General features: G+C 38.9%; 1 protein-coding gene across 11 annotated transcripts in view; it reads right to left on the reverse strand.

Annotated features, from left to right (window-relative positions):
• RBMS3 (RNA binding motif single stranded interacting protein 3) overlaps window positions 1–21741 on the reverse strand; it is a 1095516-nt gene that overhangs the window by 164632 nt on the left and 909143 nt on the right. The window lies entirely within an intron of this gene.

The following is a 21741-nucleotide window of genomic DNA, read 5'->3' on the forward strand; positions in this document are numbered from 1 at the left end:
CAAACTCTAAAGTGGTTTTATTTGGATAAAAATGGAGATCTTGTATTTCTAACTCTTCAATTATTATGGAATAGCAACAGTCAGTTTCATCAGAGAGTATCAGCGATTTTTAAATGATCTCATGTTCTGTAATTTATCATAGAAAATCAGGAACAAATAGAATGGCATGCTTTCTAGTTCTCCTCTAATGGAAATAAAATGAATCCCTAGTAATGGGTGACCCTGCCTACACTTGTGGTCACTCGTTTCACTTTTTAGTTTTCTCTTTAGTGCTCCCAGGAGAAAAGCGCAAATGCAAAGCTCTTATTTTATAATACTTCTCAAAACAATAGCTTGGTATTTCTGCTATAAAATCTATTTTTACCATTCTCAAACTAACATTATTGATCACTGAGACATCATTATTATCCCATCAGGTAAAACTTATTTGAATTGATGGTCCAAAGAAGGACTATTTACAATACAAATAATTAATTCTGCCTGTTTCAATACAAGGCTATTTCATGTAACAATTTAAACAGTATTTATATAAAACAGAAATGTTATCATCTTATGAACTACTTTGCTGTCTACTATTGCCAGAGTTAATACTACTCAGAAAAGAAAATGTATTTCAAGCATATGTTTTCAATATAAAGCAAGGGAAACCTGGCCAAGTGTCTTATGTCAATACAATTATTTCTTTCCACCAGTATAAATGATAATTGCTGTCTGTGACATTCATTTTTGACTAATTAAGGTTGAATCTTGGCATTCTGAACTCACACTCCAACATATGTATATCATTAATGTCCAGAAAAGCACATACAACCCAATGTAAAGTTGCACAGGGGGAAAAATGCTTTGCTTATGACCGTTTATTTATTTCATTCAGCAATGTATGTTTTAACAATACATTTTGTTTACATATTGCAAGGCAAGAAACATCTGTTTATGTCTTTGTGAAATACCATGTAAAAAGACCATGTAAAAAAAAAAATTAACTGAAGAAATATAAAATGTATTGATTTGCAGTTCCTGCTCATAGCATGGCAAAATTTTCCTTGTGACAGGAAGTTTTTGATCTGATAAATATACAATAACTTGGTCAACAAGGAATTTCGTGACCTCCTCATCAGTATCACAGCTATAACTATAAATTCTTAAAAGTATTTATTTAAACATTTTCAGTGAAAAGCAAGACCTTTTTTGGGTGAAAAAGCTTTGTCTCTCATGTTGATCAAACTAATAAAAAAAGTTCCAAAAGGTAAAAGGGATACATTTTTCATTTAAAAAATAGTTTGATGAAAAATATTCTTTGCTTAAATCAGTTTTAATTGATACCATGCATTTCAATTATAAGTATGAGGCAAAAAAAGAAAAAGAAAAACACATTCCAAACTGTAATCTGTTAGCTACATAAGCCCTTAGATCTATGGCTGTTAGAACTAAGATTTGCAGTTACCAAGATGGAGAAGAAAGTCTGAAAAGAAAGGGCTTTTTGGAATAAAGCTACACTACACTTAGACCATACCAGCTGCGTCTACAAGAGACACTGACTGCACAATTGTTACCAAGTACTAAATGACATAACATAATTGCATAACCAAGTACTAAATGACTGCACAGTAACTGGTGTTACTGTGCAGTAGTGTCCTGACACAGTTGCTTAGTGATGCTGACTACACAGTAGCTCATTACTACTGCACAATAACGTCAAATCGTGGTTTGTGCCCAGTGACACTACTGTGCAGTAGTAACAAGTTACTGTGCAGTAGCTCATTACTACTGCGTAGTAGCATCACCAGGTCCAAACCATGACATGATGCTACTGCACATTAGTAATGAGCTACTGAGCAGTAAGAGTCTTGTGTAGATGTGGCTACTAAGGGCACTTAAAACGTGAGTGCCTGCACCTTAAAGTCCATTAACTTGTGTTTGTGCTAAGTGCCACTTCAGGTGAGAGTTAATTCTGGGACTGCTACCTAGCTCATGTAAGGGTAATTTCAGCCTGCACCATAGATATAAAACAAGCAATTTGCAGTCCTCCAGCATCCCAGGATACACCACTCCTAACCAAAGCAAGAATACAACCCAAGTATTCTGCCTTCTAGCCATGCCCCTGCTTGCTAGCTCTCTTGTGGCAAGTCAGAGTTTGCAGGCAAGACAAGGTATTAACCCTTAATATGCTACTGCTCACAGCATTTTGTAACTTTAACTACTTGACACTCCAGAGATTTAGTATGGTCTAAGTGTAATGTGCAGCTTCATTCTATTATTGATACTACTTTCATAATTTGACTCCTTTCCATTCCCTGATAGACACAATGCAAATGCCTTAAAATGCTTTAATACTTTACTATATAGTATTCCTTTTTTACTCTCTAGAATACACAAATATGTTTTAAAAGTATATTTTTCTCTGACTGAGTTGCAAATGTGGCACAGAATTATACAGCAGAATATATCTGAAAACATTGTAACTGACTGACTCTGTAAGGACTTATTTCCCCATTGAATAGAATGTGCAAATAATTCTAAACACTTCAGATGGCAAAATCATTTAATATAAAAAGATTCACTGGCATCATATCATCACCTCCTTTAAATAACCCCAAAGCAAGGGACACAACGCATCAAAACCTACACCAGGCAGAGGACACTGAAATAAGTTTACCATTCTGCCGTTGTCAATAGGGGTTAGCAGCAGCACAAAACCTGGACCACCTGCTGCACAGAGCCAAAGGACATACAGGAAACTCAACCAATTTCGAGTCCTATGTATGGATCAACTGTCTCTCCAGGCATCTTCCAAACTCCACTGCTATGTGACAGGCTTGTTAGTATACTAAACACCACACCACAGCTGTGCATTGCTTCCTCTTCTGTGAGTGGGAATACTGCAGAGGACAAGTGAATGTGACAATTGTGCATGTTGAAGGGGGAGAGGGGATCTAAAATAATTGTTCAGTGATGGAATTTCCTGCAAACTCAAGGAGGCAATGTGTCCCCTGAGAGACAAACCCACTTGGAGTTCCCATTGAGATGCTGGCAATAATACAAGGCACTGCCTTCAAGGCACAATTGAGCCCATAATCTCCATAATATTAAACCATGTTATGTTATCATTGGAGATTCTCAAATAAATCTCCTACTTATGATGATATTTTAATGAAAAATGGTCATAAAGTAAAATTATTTTCACAGTGCAATTACTGTCCCTATCCTTGACTACTGTGCTCTTTCAAACTACACAGATGATACCAAACTTTTAACCAAGAGTGATAAATCTCAGCATTATAAAGGATTCTACACTGAGAGTCTGTATTGAAGTTCAAGATTGTGAACTGGAGTCCTAAGGAAATAGCACTGAATGTAGCAGCACATGTCAAGTAACGTATGCATGTCTAGGAGTGAACACGGTATCAAGGTAACACTACGTGAGGATGGTGTACTTGGGGCGCCCATATCTTTTGTCTCTTCATGCCACATATGTCTCAGAGGATTGGATAGGAATCTGCCGTATTGTGGGTTTAAAGTCTATGTAATTGTAAGAGACAGTTAACTTTGCTCTTGTATTTTTTCCAGGCTTTGGACAAGTAAAAACTATCCCTCCCCACTCCTACTTTTTTTGCTGACAAAAAAAAGAAAAGACCAAGGGAAGAAAAAACCAAAACTGACTTCAAACCTTTAAGAAAGAGATAATGAGAACTGGAGTTAGGCAAAAAGGGGCAGGATAAATGAATAAAAATGGATAGGAAAAGGTACAAAAGTGGCAAAAGAAATGTATTTTAAAGAAATAAAGTGAAAAGTAAGAGGGGAAGGGAGAGGAATACTCTTGTATTGTTCTTGGAAAAAGTAAAAGCTTCAAGCAAAAGTACATGCAACAGATGTCTTTAGCTATTTCTGCTAAAGACAAAGGGGGCCTTCAAGATTGCAAAAGACCACTGCAGGGAGAGGTTATAACTGAAAGAATAAATGAATGAGCTAAATGTCACTGCCTTTGGCAAATTCCTTTAAGTATGATGGAACCTCCCCCAATTTTTTATTTTTTTACATTTTTACTTCGCTACGTAGGCTGGACTACCTGCTGTACTCTACATTAAGACAAACAGAATGTGGTGATCTTAAGGTGAGTAAGCACATGGAATTAAACCAAGGAAGAGGCAGATGACTTTGAGACAACTACTTCATAGATTAGAAAGGCACGATATAGGTTTTAAATATTTTTTTTGAAAAACATAATTCAAGCTCTTTTGCATTAAACTAAAAGCAAGTTTAATTTTAAATCTGTATTTCTTTCAGAATCTGTCTTATTTACAGGACCCCTAATTCTTCCACCCTGACAAACCAGAGCACTTTTCCTTGTATGCCGTGTTATTCAGAGGCTATCTGAAAGTGAATAAGACTATCAGAAACTGTCCTGATGAAAGCTCTTTCTGCCTGATGGGAGAATATGGCAGCAATTTTCTCTAGAGTAAACTATTTCATGAATCAGCCAGCAGGGAGTGACAATATTCTGCTGTCAATGATGCTGAGTGTATAACCTCTAGGTTGCAATATCTACCAGTTTAATAATAGTCCATTTAAGGCATGATTTTTTTGGATGCTGCTGTTAACACAGATGCTAATCTGGTCCCTTTTTTTGAAAGAGGTTTTTCTATTTACAGGTTAGCATTTCCTTGGAAAGAGAGAGAAAGAGTCCACTCCATTTTGCTAATAAATGTTGGAGGCAATTAAACAACTTGAAATTAAAGAATGATAAGTATTTCATTTTGATAAATATCACAGATGACATACAGACCTCAGGGTTTTTTCCTGCCATGAGAAAGTACCAGTTCAGTAACGTCCCTGTTGATCTTCATAGTTTTATAACAGTAATTCTCCACCAGGGTGCTGTGGCACCCTAGTGTACCTTGAGATCCTTGCAAGGGTTCTGGGAGGTGCTATGCAATTTTAGCATTATTACCCAGATATTTCAAATAGGAATTCATAGTGCTAAAAACATTCCAACCTGTTGTGTTCTTTCTCAGTTGTTTGCAAAAGAAGAATTGCTCTATTGTTTTTCTATAGAGAAAGATAGAGTGAAAACTAAGAGCTGAACTTTTCCAAGTGGTGCCTTGAGTCTATTAAGGGATGTGTTTGATCTAAAAAGTGAGAATCACTACTTTTAACCCCTGGCACATGTTACACTTAAGACCCAATTAAACAGTTAATCATATCTTAAGTAGTTACCTGGCCACACGTTAATGTAATTAATGGTGTGATAAAACAAGGAATAAGTTACAAAGTAATTACACAAATATGTGTAATAACTTGTGGCTCATTCCTATCATGTCACTAATTGAACATGTAGCCCGACGGGGGCTCCCAGCTGCAGGAGCACAGCTGGGAGCCCTGCCAACTGTTCTAGGCTCCAAACTAAAGGGGGTGCACCATACAGCCCCAAGGATTGGGGCCATCAGATAACAGGGCTCTGCTCCCAGGGCTGGAAGCTCTGTCAGCTGATTTGGGTACCATGTACCCCCAAGGATGGGAGTTGTCTGCTGAGCCAGGCTCCCAGCTGTGGAGGTGCACCATGCTCAGATCAGCTAATGAAGCTCCCAGCTGTCAGAGCACATTGTGTGCTCCCATGGCTGGTAGCCTCATCAGCTGACAGGGTTCCCAGCTGAGGAAGGTTGCTATTGGCCAATGTAGGGGGAGTCCAGGATGATGATTGTGGACTCCCTCTGCACCAGCAATGAGTGTGATGGGATCTGATGGTCAATGCAACAATCACACCTCCTGCCATGCATGTGTGGCATGGCAGGAAGAGCTATTGTGGGAACTGCGAATCATATCCTGTTGCACCTTTAATTGTATGTCTGCCAGGGGCCTAAGAAACGAACTGACATCAGGGATAAAAACATCTCTTTTCCTGAGGGTGCTTTAAGACTGATATAAATCTGAGGGAAAAGCCCATACACTCATTGCTGTCCATTATTGTGAAAGACAAATGATCAGGTTAAAAGTTCTAAACAGCGATAATGAAAATGTAAAGGAGAAAGCTTGAACCCATTGGCTAAGTACAGACTTTCAAAATGCCCACAGTAGAATCGATTTAAGTTTCATGGTTTTCTGTAAGTGGTGTAGTTTGGATCAGTAGCAGACAGAACACACATTCACACTTTGTTGGGGGGCAGGTAGGGGGAAATCGTAGGCCAGGTTCTGCCGTTTTTAACCCAGTCTGTGCGTGTGGAATTCCTGTTTTATTATGGGTACAGACTGGTTTTGTGTGCCAAACTTCTGTTTGTTATGGGTATAGACCAGTTTCCAATCACTTATACCAGTAAAAGTGTATGTAAGGTCTGTACCTGGCCATTAGTTGGAGTTCTAAACCTTGCAATTCAAAATTACAAAATTATTGCCTACAAAAAAAAAAAAGTGTCCATATTAATACACCACAAAGTATCATTACAAGTCAGCATTAACATTATTACAAACACAGGATTACATCAGTATTTATTATATGACCAAAACTTGATCAGAGGTGGAGAAAAAAAATAACGATAGTAACCTGGATTTTATTCAACATCAAGATTCAGGCACTTAGTAATAGAAGTGGTGATTCTTGAGATTTCCCTGATGGATGTTGCCAAAATGAATAGCAGTGAAACAGAAAAGACATTGACATTTAAGCTGCTATCATTAGGATTATGCAACTCAGGAACATTGGTTAGGTTGCTATCAATAAAGACCAAACCCCTGAATTTAAAGTAGAGCTCTGAAATCCAGGAACAGGAGCTTTTTATGCTTCAGCTAAAATGTACATGGGGCTATAAAGTCAGTGCCAAGGGAGGAGACGGATCCAGGCAAGGATAAGAACACACCTTTGAGCTGTTGTAGGACGGCTTTGTTCGTAACAGCATGCATTACTGTTTTTAAAATAAAATATGTGGTCTGCAGCATTTGATTGAGGTACAAAAGAAAAGTTGATCTGGTTTAGTGTCCAGATCTGGCTTTTACAGTTGCTTTTAGAATCCATTTTTCTCTATTTACATAGTATGTAAAATGGGCTAAGTTCTATAACCTTCCTTCACAGTTCACAATTCCTTTTTAAATAGACTATTCATTTTTAAACAAAAGTATAATAGTACTATTCACATACATGTTAGACAAACAAAACAGTTGCAGGATTAGATGTTTAATAGAGGTACAGTTATGTTCAATCCCAAGACCTTGTCATAACATGTTCCCTCAAGACTATGTGTTCTGACCACGGTGTCTAAGGGTATAAGTATAAGCAGTACATTTAGACCAACCTAATCAGGGTTAGGTTGATCTAAATGCCTGATTGTACAGGTATGCAAAGGGCTTAAATGACTCAAAAAGCAACGTGCCTGATCTAAGTTAGTTCACCTGAGTATGTGCACAATCCTAGATAGCGATCAAGTTAACTTAATCTTCCTAGACCAATCTCTGGAATGCCTGTACATGTTTGGAGTGCAGCCGCAGGGATGGGAAAACCCAGCCACTTGCCCTAGCCCCGGGGCTGTGCTATTTCCATGCCTCTGACACTTACTGGTTTATTTCTAGCCCCCTGCAGAATTGCCAGCCCTACCTGATCCCCTAATCCTGCCTGTCCCTCACCCACACTGGGTTATTTACACTAGGCTCTCTTCACAGCTCCCAGGAGCAGCAAAGCTGCAGCAAATGGCTCCCGGCAGTGACGAACTCCTGCACAAGCCTGCTCCCACCCTAGGTTTAAGCAGCTTAAAGTAAGGCACCTACACCTTGACTGGGTGTGGTGCATGCTTGTTCACACGCAGAGAGCCTCATTGCATAGTAATGAAGTTTTATCCTAATTTTATAGATGGATAGCCTGAAGCAGAGAGAGGTGGATGGACAGGTCTGAAATAGAGACTTAAGTGCTAAAGGCAGGACTCAGTTGGACTAAATCCCCACTCAGTCTGAGGGAGTTCAAACATCTTTCATCTCCAAAGAGAGTTCATTCAGCACCAGGCTACAGAATAGACATACTGGGGTCATTCTTGACCTCTCCTGCTGAAACTGAAAAAAAGGAATGCAATGCTACTGAGACAGAGGGCATATTACATAAAAGCACTTGCAGTGTCACATATATTTAGCATCCTGCACTTCAAAATGGCTGCAGGGGTGCTTTAACTAAAGCTCATTCAATGAGCTTTAGTTAAAGCACCCCTGCAGCCATTTTGAAATGTGGGGATGCTGAATACACATGGCATAGAGGCTGCTGCAGTGTGTTAATTAGCACGCTTCAATAGACTTGCAGCAGATTAATCAAAATATAATTGTGCACCATGCATGAGGTGCAGTACAGGTGGTCACTGTCCCATGCTTTAGTAATTCCAAAAATACTAAACCATAGCAATATCACCATACAGTGACATGTAGATGTGCCCAAACAGGAACAACTTGTCCTAGGACAAATGCAACAGCTGCTCTTAGCCAAAGAGAAAGCACAGGGCAGAGCCTCACTCTCTGTGACTAGGGTACTCAGCTGGTGGGCCACAGTCCTGGGTTCTGGTTCTTTCTCCTATCACTGTTTATACATTTTGCAGTAAGCAGTCATTGAATAAAATATTGAAATAATGCTGGTATCCCTTTTGTGCTGTCTCTTTTTGACCCAGTGAGTCCTGTATTACCATGTTCTTCCTGAAATAGCCAATAATACAGAATGAAATGTGTTTTATTTGGTGAGGCTAACAAGAATTGAGTTTGTGGAGATTGCTAGGAAGGAAAAATTACTCTATATCATACTTCACTTTCCACACATGATTTCACAATGCTTTCTGTCTTTTACATGCTTTTCTCTTGGGATCTAATCAGAAGTACAGTGAAATCAAAAGAAAAATAATTTCACTGGTCCTTGGATAAGGCTCAGAGATATTAACTTCTTTGGCAAGTGGACTCTTGTGAACATAAATGTTATTATTTTCTATTAATTCTATAGATCACCTGGGGTTTTTTTCTGTTTTTCTGACTTGGAAAGCATAATATTTAGAGGTTGGGGTTTTTTGGTGCAAATACTCATTACAAATCTGAAATTTCCTTTAGGCAAATACTGTACAATGTGCATTGAACATATTCTCTGTGATCCAATCAGTAAATTTGTTTATCAGGACATTTGTGGAAAATGTCCACTGATGAATGTTCAGCACAGCCAAAGTCAGTTTATGTAAAACTTGAACAAAATGTTTGGACATTATTTGCTTTAGTATTCATCCAGAACATGTGATATACCCAAAACATATTCTTATCTAATGGACTGTACTGTCACGATTGTTGTCTTCATGTAAAAGCTAGCATTCTGCTACTGCATGACTGTCCAACTTCTGAGTGGCTGGGAGACTCACACTGCATGGGAGTCATGCCACTCCATATCATATGGATTCCTTCCTCCGCTACATGGCAGATATGCCCCATTGCACTGTGCCAGAATCCCCATATCTGTACACTTTATTGCATGTTCCCCTCCCTTCATGCCACATTTACCTCCCCCACATGAAGGTCTCCCAAGCTCCTTAGCTATGGGCCCTCTCAGCCCTATGGGCAGAGCCATACTGCCCTGCCCCTAAGAAAGGAGGCAGGCAGTGGAAGCTGGAAGGAGGAAAGGAAGGGACCTATTGACTCTGGAGGTGGCAGCAGCAGCTGGAATTATAGGGGGAATGGCATTTGGACCAGGAACCTGGGAACTGCAGATTAACCCCACAGGGTTTGTATGTGGCTCATGAGCTGCCAGTCGGACAGCACTGTGCTATTGCAAAGGAGATAAATATAGAAATCCCCACTGCATATAAATGAATTATTTTAGCTACACAAAAATAACTTTTACAGATCTTCAAACCTGACTTCAAGAGTAGAGAAATGTGGATTGTTAACATGAAAAAAATTATAGCTTGCAAGTCTTCTGAAGTTGCCTATCATATCACTGTTTTGATACCACATCTTATTTTACCTATTAGATGTCTAAGTGTAACTTTGGTGGTACTCAGAAAGTTACCCCCTCTCCAAATGAAGGGATGGTTAGTGGGTGCAGATATGCTGTGGGAGGCATGGGTGCCTAGTTGTATGCAGCTCCCCTCCTCTTCCTACAGAGCAGAGAGCCGGGACACTCGGTGAAGCTTAACTATGTACAGGTTTAATATTAATAAAGAATTTACAACTGACAATCATCAACTTACACACACACACACATATTTAAAGTCATGAATTCACCCAAACGCATACTAATTAACCCTAAAACCACGCATAGGCCTGGTTCCCTGTGGCCTTTGGTTAGACTGAACCCCTGCCCCTCCTTCAGTGCCCTACAGGCCTGAGGGGGAGGGGGCATGCAAGGATAAAATGGTTTAATTGATGGACCAGTAATAAAATAACTGGCAGTGATGGGTCAATAGTGAAATATTAGCATAAGGGGTTATATCACATGCATAAAATATTTGCATAAAACACTTCATATACTAAATACCAATACCAGGCAGCTTCTAACACTCTCCAAATACAATAATAGAAGCACAGGCTTACCCCAGGGATCCCAACAACAGAGGAGGGAAAAGAACAAAATGCAACTGTGGCACACAGTTGTGCCCAATGAAGAAATGACAACCAGGTGGGGACCCTTGTCACCATATAGGGCACCCTTGAGTCCACTCAGGCTACTCAGCTGGCAGGGCCCAAACCTAGGGATTTCTCCACCACCCCCACAGCAACCCAGAGCCCTGAATTTCTATCTTTGCCCCAGGGCTAATTATCCTCCAATTATCACGGGTTTACCCTCCATCACCTGTGGGAATCCCTTGCCCAGGGGGTGGGACTCATGGCTTCATACAGCCTGATGGGGCCTGACTTGTCTCCAAGGGGCTAAGTATCTCCTCCTTCTGTGTGGAGGCCCCAGCTGCCTCGTGTGGCTCTCCCAGTCTGTCGGCCTGCTCTCCACCCTGTGCACTGCCCCATGAACCGATGGCCCTATATCCTGCCTCATGCAGGGTTGGAGACCCGTGCTGCCTCATGCAGCTGCTGTGGTCTCTTCAGATCCTGAATCCTCCATGCACCATTCTGTGCACTGGGCTCTCCAGCCCTGTGCACTGTTCCGTGCATTGAGGGCAAGCCGCCTTGTGTAGCCGCCGTGGACCCATCCATTCCCAGACTCTCTGTGCACTGACCTGTGCATAAACATTGTGGCTTTCTCCATGGCGGGGCTGGGATGCAGCTACTTGCTGCTTCCGTCCAGCAAAGACATCTTCTGGGTGCTTGTTGGGCAACTGCTCCACCCCATTGGTTAGCTACACCAGCCCTTTGTCAGCACTCTTCGTCATCCTTTTGGAGGCTCTGCCCTCAGACTGAGAATAGACCAATCAGGAAGCTTGAGGGGTTAGTTCCCTTTCACGTCCTCTTTCCTACCTCACCCCTGGGTCAGGGTGGGGGCTGCCTTCTTTCCTGCCATTCCCTGGTGGAGAAGAAAAACTGTCTCCACCAATGGGAACCCAAGTCCTTTGGGCTCAAGCTAACAATCTGGGCTGCCATTGAGCCTGACAGCCAGCCTGTCACATAAGTATTCCTGAAAGGGTAGTCCAATTTCACAGAGATCACACCTCTGAAAAGCCATTAATACAAATAGTGGTGGGATGCTTCTGCCCTTTTGCCACATTTTTGTGATTTAGTCTTGAGACTAAGATGAAAGTATGCTACAAATTTGATGCATTACTAGTTTTTAAGGACTTGAACAAGGGGAAGAGATTCTCACTTAGCAGCTTAAATGTCACATAGAAGCCTAATAATACCTGGGTGTTGGTCAGAAAAGAATGGAGAATTTACAACATTGAGGACCCATGCAGTAATATAAACAAATCTGAAAACAACTCTCCCCACCTCCCAACTCTCAATAAAAAAACAAACAGAAAAAAACTCCAAAGTTTGTATTTCTTGGAAAAATATCTAGGAATCTTCTCTTCTTAAATGGCCTTCCTGCTCTTCAAGCTATCAACTCTCAAACACAGTCTAGCTTCTTAGAAGTGAAGTCCACTGGCTATTCTGACTCTCCCCCAGTATTAATTCTCAACAATGCATCACCTATAAATCACAGCTTTCTCAATTTGTTTTGAGTCACATTTTACCATTTTTTTCCTTTGTAAATAAAATTAAAAGGTGTTATTTTAAAGAGAGTAACCCACCTATGAATAGGAAATTATATTTTTGGGCTAATTTTTCAAACTAAAAAGTGACATCAGTGAAATCTGGGTTCGCTCAGCATCTTTTAAAATCAAGAAACTTCCATTTGTTTTAGTTAATAATTTAGGAGACTGATTTTAGCTACCACTGAGACTTGATAATGTTGGTGTTTGTTGTTTTTATTAATGATTTTGAATGATTCATAACTGTTTCAGAAATACCATCACCCAATATTTAGTTCTCTTGAGAAATACATAAACACAATATTTTTATTTCCCTTTCGTTTTAAACAATATTTCCTCACTAGTTTTGATTTTCTAATTTTGATACAAAATCTATTTTCCATAAAATCTTTATACACTGTAATGTCCCTCATTTCTATGACTTAAGGGAGGATATTTTAAATGACGTAGTCAAGATTTGTGCTATTGGAGGAACATAATAAATTTACCTTGTTTCAGGTTTTTTTCCTCATCACATACTGCTTAACATTTATTGTCTGCTGTGATTTCCAACTCTAAGTTTACAATATACATATTTCTTACGTACACAGGAACATTTAAAAGGATTTTGCTATCTGCAAACAATTGTGAAAGAAACAAAAAGGCCAATAGTCTAAATACACTTACTTCTCTTTCACAAACTAATGTGCTAATGTTAATGTTAATCTATCACAGGGATGAACATTTTGTCAGCTGATTTTAAATGAACAACTCCTGTAGGCTGTCATTTAACCAGTTTCATCCTTGACATTGTTATAAGGGAAAGAGGTAGAAAATTCAGTAGAATGCTGTAGGCTTATTTCAGTGTGTATGAAAGAAAATTAAAATCTTATTTGGAAAGGAAGAGCAGTCCAAATAAATACTCCAGGAAGTTCACAGATTTGTGTCATAGATGGCTGATAAGGTGGCGCACAAATCCCACATAAATAAATCCTTTATACCAATCATTTGCATCCCTAAGAACAAAGATGCCTATAAGACATACTCTATAATCATCTGGATATATTTGTGGCTTGAACTAATTCCATCTACTTGGGGTTTCAATGAATGGAGGGTCAGGGTACATTGGTGTAGTGCTGCTTAAGGCCATGGAACTATGCCAATTCACACCAGCCATAAGATTTAGCACATTATCTCCCTCATAAAATTGAAAATGTTTTTCATTTCACTCATAAATCCATGGAAACTTCAATATTTTGCCATTCAGATCTTAAATAAAAACACTTGGAAGCTTAAAAATGAACAAAACCTTTATTTTCTGGCACAATCCTACTCATATGTTCAAGGACATAACATAAGAGCCTTTTTCAGTAAAGATTTAAATATCCCATTTGTCTTTCCTCAATGTTAGCACAAAGAGCCATGAAGATCTCCTAATATTATATTAAGCCAATTAAGAAAATATTCCTATTACTTTGCTGCTCATGACTTTTCTTCCCCATTCAGAGCTTCTCTGGGAAATGGGACATAAAGAGAATATTTCCAATCTACTTTTCAACATTTTTCTCTCTCTAAAGCCCCTTGTATTTTTGAAGGTGTGGTTGTGGGTAGAAAGGAAGAGGTAAGGGAGAAATAGTGATTTAGCAACAATACCTGTATTGTAGGTTCACAATTTATTCAGATGTCCTTTCCAGTGTAGCCTAAAGAAATAACCTGACAAGCTAACAGACAGATTTCTACTTAAACAAAAAGGAAAAAAAGAAAAGACCTTAAGAAATAGCCTCTAAAAAACATGTTTTTGACTTCCTTCCTTGAATTCCCCTGACAAAAGTAATGAGTGAGGTGACAGGAAACCTGATATTAATTCTGCAAGTTCTAACTAGATGTGCAGGAGATCTAAGCACAAGGAATAGAGCTGGAATGCAGAGCAAATAGGCAATTATTCTGAGTAGAAGAATTCTATGCCTGATGATGACTTGCCCGTCTCCATTCTCTGGTGTCGCTTCTACAGAAGCTGTAATCTTGTATGTTGATGTCTACATTCAATCTTAATGCCTGATATTGAGTGATGGGAAGCTGTAGGGATTCTTGTGAGAGTCACCGTTAATGGATTTAACTCAATTGGTGTGCCTGCCTGGGATGTTTCATAAATATGTAACCTACACTACGTGATCAGAATAACTGCCAAGAATCATGCAGAATACCCCTCTTAATAAGATACCTTTTGTTCTATTCTTTTGCCACTTTTTCTATGATTCTTTAGCTTCTCATCTATATTCTAAAATATATGAAGTGATGATAAGGTGACAGACACGCACACCGACACAAAGTCCTGAAAGTGGGAAGATAATAGAGCCATAAAGTCTTTTGGCAGGATGATCTGATGTGCTGTTGGGATGAACTATGACACAGCAACTTTCTAACTTTTGGGAAGCAAACTCTTGCTTTGTATAGAGAAGAGAGTAGGGGACAGAAGTTGTGCTATGATAACTATGTAATAAGCTCACTTTGACAATACTGGCCATTCAGGCTAGGGACAGATTACTACTGAGGAAGTGAAATTCTTCAGTCAAAAAGAAAAACACACACCCTTAAGTGCAATTTTTTTTGAAAAGACAAATATTTTCCACTTAAGTTGTGCTTTTCTAAGAGCTGTAAAAATATACAAGATCTCTTTTCATAATTAATGTTTTGCCTCTTGGCTACTCTTTTTTTAAATTCAACATCTGCTGCCTCTGTTAGCTGATGACATGAAGAAGATTTATTTGTCCTTAAGGCCTCTCCACAGTGATGCAATTTCCATGGTTTTTGACCCATCTGAACATACCATCATTAGGGATGGATTATATTCATTTATAAAAAATAGACTCTTGGTGACAAGCATTTCAATGTCCCACCTGCAGAAACATTGGAGGTGTTTGCCTTCATTTACATTTTGGCTTGTAATAAACAAGAATGGGGAAGGGATTTAGTCTTCACACTTGGATTCCAATTTAATTTGTTTTCCAACATATTGCTAGTGGAAGATTTGACAGGGCTCTAACTAATGAATCATGCATGCTCCCTTACCTAGGACCACCTGTGGTTCTTGCATGTTCTTTTCTGGTTGCTTACCTAGCCCCACTTTATCATAAATGATGCATGTTGAGCAAATCTATAGTCAGTACTTTAGCAAACAGATCAATGGAATGGTCATATGGGGTGCATCCAGATGAGCATGCATGTGTGTCTTCCCAGGGACAAATTGCAGTGGCACATTGGTTGTGTCACTGCTACTTGTCCCCAGGAAACACCCCTGCATGCGTGCTGTGGAGCATGGCAAATTGCCCCAGCTGGGGTATGGAAGGCTGGAGCCAGCACCTGGGCTAACCTTAACAGCTTTACCTTGGGTCCTGGGGGCCTCTTGGGGCTGCAGTGGCAGCAGTTTGGGCACATGGAGTTTGGCTGGCAGCTGGACTGTGACTCTGGCTGGCCAGGCTCTGGTTTCAGGCAGTGCACATTGCAGTGATGTGTGCTGCTCCACTTTTCTTTCTGCAGTATTTTTTAGATACTGGGATTTTCTGGTATCTAATTTTGCCGGCATGCTGCAAATATTCATATCTGCAGGAGTTATGTGCGTTTTGTGGCCCCTCAAAAGGCTATGAGGCACTGCAATCTGCACGTTCTTGCTCATGTGGACATGGCCATGATATAGAACATTTTGCAACTATCCTACCTGCCTCCTTCCTACCACACCCTACATGGATTGAGACTTCATGTATATATTTGTGTACACACACACACACACACACACACACACACACACACACACACACATTCTTAATCCATACATATATACATATTTGGCCACATATGCTAAATCTTGATGGACAAAGCTGAAGAGTGCAGGACTGGCATGACTCACAAGGAGACTCAAAAGATACAAGTTTTATGGTTGTGTTTATTTTTATATCTATGCCTGTTTTAATTCCCATGTAGAAAAGTTCTGTTTGAATAAAAAATAAATCAGATTACAAAGTCATTTAACAATGGTTATTACCATTTATCCAATTATGCAAATGAATCCAGCCTAGTTCTGACTGTATTTCGTCTACTTGGTTGTAATCATTGTTGTAAGACTAAATTTACATAATGGTATCTCTTGGTCTTGTCAAAATGTATATTTTAAAAATAAATTGCCTAGAAGAGAACTTGTAAAACCAACCATTTCCCTTGTCTTTATTTCAAATAACTGCCTTTCCTATTTCTCTCTCCACGTTTAATAAAGATGCCCAGTGTTGTTCAACATGTTTATTATTATTTGGATACTGGAGCTGAGAGTTTCTTGAACAAATTTGCAGATCACATGAAACTGGGAAGGACTGTGCATTGGAGGACATGAGGGCAATTCAAAAGGATCCTGACAGATTGGAAAATTAAACCGGAGCTAACCAAATGAAGTTCAGTGCTGACAAATGAAAAGTGGTATACCTTAGGGAGAATAATCATAAATACAAATGCAAAATGTCTGGATAGCAGCACTACAGAGAAGGATTTGGAAGTTTTGGCACATCAGAGACTTAATATAAGTGTGCAGTATGACACAGTTGCACAGACGGCAAATGCAGTTTTGGGAAGCATCAAAAGAAGTATTAGGTGCAAAACATGGGAGGGGATAATGACTCTTTACTTGGCACTTGTTAGGCCTCATCTAGAGTATTGCATGCAGTTTTGGGCTCCACATTTCAAGAAAATGTGGAGAAGTTAGAGAGGGTCCAGAGGCAAGCAACAACTATTACAAAAGGCTTGGAAGACAAGTCATACATAAAGAGTTTGCATGAAATTGGCAAGTTCAGTTTGCAGAAAAGGTGCTTAAGAGAGACATGATATCAGTCTACAAATGTGTCAAGCATTACCATAAATAAGTGGGATACACCCTTTCTCTTGCTGCAGAGAGCAGGACATGGACCAATGGCTTGAAGTTGCAGCAAAATAGGTTCAGATTGGATAACAGGACAAACTTCTTCACTATTAGAACAGTGAGGCAGTGGAATAGATGTCCTAAGGAAGTAGTGGAGTCTCAATCATTGGAGGGGTTTAAGAAGAGGTTGGACAAGCATTGGTCAGGGATTATCTAGGAGTAGCTATGTTTGGTCACCCTATGGCAATGTTGTTACTACAACAATGCTATGTCTGGGCACATCTACCCATTGCCCTACAGCTACTGCCCTATGGCAACATTGTTATTTCCTTATGAAAGTACTAAAGCAGTAACTGTGCAGTGCCTGGTTATTTTTAGCAGCTACTTTGCCATAATGGCACGCCATAACCAGGGGAGCGTGCTGCTATGGTGAAGTAGTTGCTAGTCACATGCAGACACCCATGGACACCACGCTCCTGTAGCACATTGCTATGGTAATGTAGCATCATGTTTAGATGCACACTGTATGTTCTACTATGGGTATTTCCCGTGCTTCTGGGTTTTCCTGATTGCCAGATGGGGCCCAGAGGAAAATTTCCCCCCTTCTTACTGCTGTGTGTGTCAGGGATTTTTAAAGCCTTCCTCAGGATTGGGTGTTTGTTGCAGTCAAGGCTGGGGATTTTGACAGGGTTGTGCCAATGCTCCTGCTAGGATTTAAATCCAGAGAGTCCTGGCTAGTCCTGGGTTTGCAATATTGCCATATTACTGATTGCCATATTTGGGGGTAGGAAGGAATTTACCCCATAGTCAGATTAATATGGACTATGGAGTTTTTTGCCTTTTTCTATAGTGCGGTTAGAAGGGGGTGGCCTTCTTCCTGGGATTTCTTAACCATATTTAACACCCTTTTCAGTAGCAGGATGTTGGGCACCATGGTCCCCTTGCTTTACCTGTGGCAGGCTAAGGTATTAGGACTTGTGTTGTGTCTGGATTGACTGTGTAGTTTTGCTAGGCGATTAGACAATAGATTTGTACAGGATGGTTTGCATAGGGATGATCCTTGGATAGAGTGGACTACATGACCTCTTGCTGTCCCTTCCAGCCTTACTTTTCTATGAGTCTATGCTACTATGAAATAGGGAACAAAGAAATGAAGAGTAAATCACCATAAATCAAGAAGCACAGAATAGGACAGTTCACTTATTCATCATGTTTCCAAAGCTCATGACACTTAATAGTCTGGCATTTCATTTTAGAAATGGTTGAAGTGTATGGAGCTTGAAATGTTGGGAATTTCAATATTGTAAAAGTTTGTCAGAAAATACGTAATTTTTTTTTCCCCGATTTTTCTTCTTTCCATGAAACTCAAAACATAAAAGCACATTTAAGAAGCTCAGATGAAGCCCCTTTGCTGGTTTCCCTTGCTTGTTCCTTCACAGAAGCAACATATGAAGATTCTTGACTTTTCAATATTCCATCATATGGTGAGTTAACAGGCTGATCTTTGACCTTCATAGCAATACCCTCTAATACAATATTTTATATCAACTCAAACTTGGTAGCTTCATTCTGCTTTTGTCTCCCATCATTCCTTCCAAACTATCATATGGTATAAGTCTGCATCTATTCAGTTGGATCTATTTGGTTTTTCATTACATACATTTCTTTAATTATACAATTTGCTGACTTAAATCTGACTATAGTCAATATCCTAAGAGCAATAAATAACCTTGATTGAAAACAGCTTCAAGTTTCAGCAACCTTAAGATTCCACTTATAGAATGAACAAAAACTAAATATATTCCAAAACCTAAACATGAACAGATGAACAAAAACTAAATAGATATTCCATCATAATCATCGTGTTTATTATTAGCTTCATGTTTGTTTTATCTATTATTTATTTATAATATCTGAGTGTCTGGGAGCCCCAGTTACAGATTGGGATCTAAATTTGCTAGCTGGTCTACAAACAGAGAACAAAAAATATAGATCTAACCCCAAAGAGCTTAAAATCTAAGAATTAGATAACAGTTAATAGGATACAGAAGAATGGAGGAATACCAGGAAGCAACAAGACAGTATTCATTAGCAGTACAGTAAGGAACAGTCTCAGCCATTGGCAATGTAACTGTTGCCAGTTTTTTTGGTAGGTATCTTGGCAAACAGCTTTAAGAGAAGATTTGAAAACGAAAGTAAATGTGACTTTACATGTGCGTATGTATTTTGATTAATGAATAACATAGCAGACTGCAAAGCTTCATGCTTAACAGATAGGGTGTCCGTACGGAGATCTGGGAAAATCGAAACACCCCCGTCCTTTCTTCTTCTCCCCATCCCCACAACCCCCGTCAGTGGCGCTGCTTCAGGCAGTGGCAGAGGCAAGTAGGCAGGGGTGCAGGTGCAGTCCGACAGGGAGGCAGAGCTTCCTGGTGCACCATGCTGTTCTGTCTCCTTGCTGGACTGTGCCCTGCGGCTGGGATTCTCATTTTAATTTTCCCTGGCGAAGCCTGGCCTTCAAAATCTGTGACTATCTCAGCCAAACTGGGATGTATGATCACTCTATTAATAGAGATGGACATAGAAACAAGTGTTTCAATCCAGTAGTTGAAGACTAGAACAAGGCTAGTTAAAATCTGGATTTAAGGATATTGAATTGTTTTCAATTATTCTTCTGTAAATTTAGCATTTTTTCATTTATCTTCTGTGACTGTAACAATTAAGTTTCCCATGCATGCTGTTTTCATTCTAACGTTATTCTGAGTTCAGCCTTTTATTTTCTGTTTCTCTGTATTCAGTACAATGTTGCCCTGTCCAGAGACATTTAAAACTCTCTCTCTTCTCCTTTCCTTGCCCTGTATGATGCAGTGAAAATTGGATCAAAAAAGGCATGGCCTTTTCTTTTGATAATTATTATATGAAACATGTTGAAAATAGCTAAATATTTTGTTTTACCATTTTTGAGACAAAAAATTCCTTTGCAATTTTCAGTAAGTAACTGAATCTAGGACTCCTATTCATTATCATTATAAGATCATGAGGGGTTCAGTTTACAGATTTCAATTCTACTGTGGCAGTCTAAACATCTACTCTGCACTGAATTACATTAATGTGAAATAAAAAGAACTTGTAGGTGATCATTAACAATAACAACACTTATTATTATTAATATCATTATCATTATGTCATTCTGAAGACAATTACAAAAATAATAGAAAATCCACAAAAGAACATACTATATAAATTAGTGAGATAATATAATGAGAAATGCCATGTTGATCCAGAACAAGCATATTTGTAAAATAATGAACCGAAAATGTCACCTGTTTCATATAAATATTTCTTGTTCTTTTTCCTCTTAATTCTTGTAAATTGACAAGTCTTACTCAAATTGCACTGGTCTTGATAAATTTGGAGAGATATTAACAATACAAAAATTCTAGGAAGGTATTTACTCCTGCTTATGGTGTACTGTTGGGAACTTTAAGACTACAATAAGGCTGGGCTAATTCCAGAAGCATCTCAAACCCAGAAACTGTGTTATGTTCTGTAATATAAACTGGAAAAATCACATTTGCATGAAAAATATGCCTAGTACCTATCTTTTTTTTTTTTTATAATCATCAGAAGAATAATACATGTCAATATTTATTTAGGATTATAGTCTTAATAAGAAAACTTGCATATGTTGAAATAATCCCATGTAAACATTAGTATTTATTTCACATTTCTGCAGTGATCCAACCACTATATAGTGATTTGATAACAGTAGGCGCTACCTACAGTATGACATCTGGTAAATCAATCACTTTCACCATGCTTCTACAGTACAATCCAGTCCAAAATTTCTGTGTTCATTTCAAAGTAAACAATGTTTATCATTGAAAAACTACAGACCTCAAGCCAAACATGCTATGTTATTACATATTTTATTGTAACTTGTAATATTAGACTGTGCTCACCATACTCATAAGTATTCCAACTTTCTGAGGGAGGAAATAAAGGAGTCTCATCTTTGCAACAAAATTAATGGTAAGAGATAGTCACTGTAGCTAAATCTACAACAAAAGATTCTGCTTTGCTACTCTCTGCTCAAGCAGGGTTTGGAGTTTTTTTTACTATTCCAAATATTTGCTTCATTTAATACTAGTTGCTTTCCTCTCTCATCAGTAGGTGAGTGGCTTTCTAAGGCAGTGTCAGCATCTTGCGGAAAAATAATGTTATCATCTTTCCTCCTGTATTCAAACACAACTAATTTCTGCTCAATACAAACACAATGATTGTCTGTGAGGCCAGCCAAGAACTTTTGAGGAAAAAGAGTGAAATGAATAATAGATTAATTTTATACAAAGTATTGGCATGGGGATAGGTTTTTAGGTTGCCCCCTCCAACTAACACCTCCCAAACTAGATGTGAGACACCAGCTTCCTAGGCTGGAATTGCATAATGAAAAACATGGAGAGGTTTCACAAGAAAAAAAATGTTCAGCTGAACTCTGGATCACTAGGTCTCTAACTGTTGTAGTGGCATAAATGTCAGCACATATATGGTACAATGTGGCTTGCGAATATTATCTACAACTTTTCAAAGAGAGACTAACTCCAATTTTACAGATGGAAAACCTATGGTAGAAAAGTTGTAATGAAGCTTACAGAAGGACTCATACTTAAAATCAGATCTAAAGTTCATTGGGTTCAGTTCTCTGATTAGAATACTAAGCCATGCTACTGA

Source organism: Alligator mississippiensis, chromosome 5 (genome assembly GCF_030867095.1).
Source record: "Alligator mississippiensis isolate rAllMis1 chromosome 5, rAllMis1, whole genome shotgun sequence".
Lineage (NCBI taxonomy): Eukaryota > Metazoa > Chordata > Crocodylia > Alligatoridae > Alligator > Alligator mississippiensis.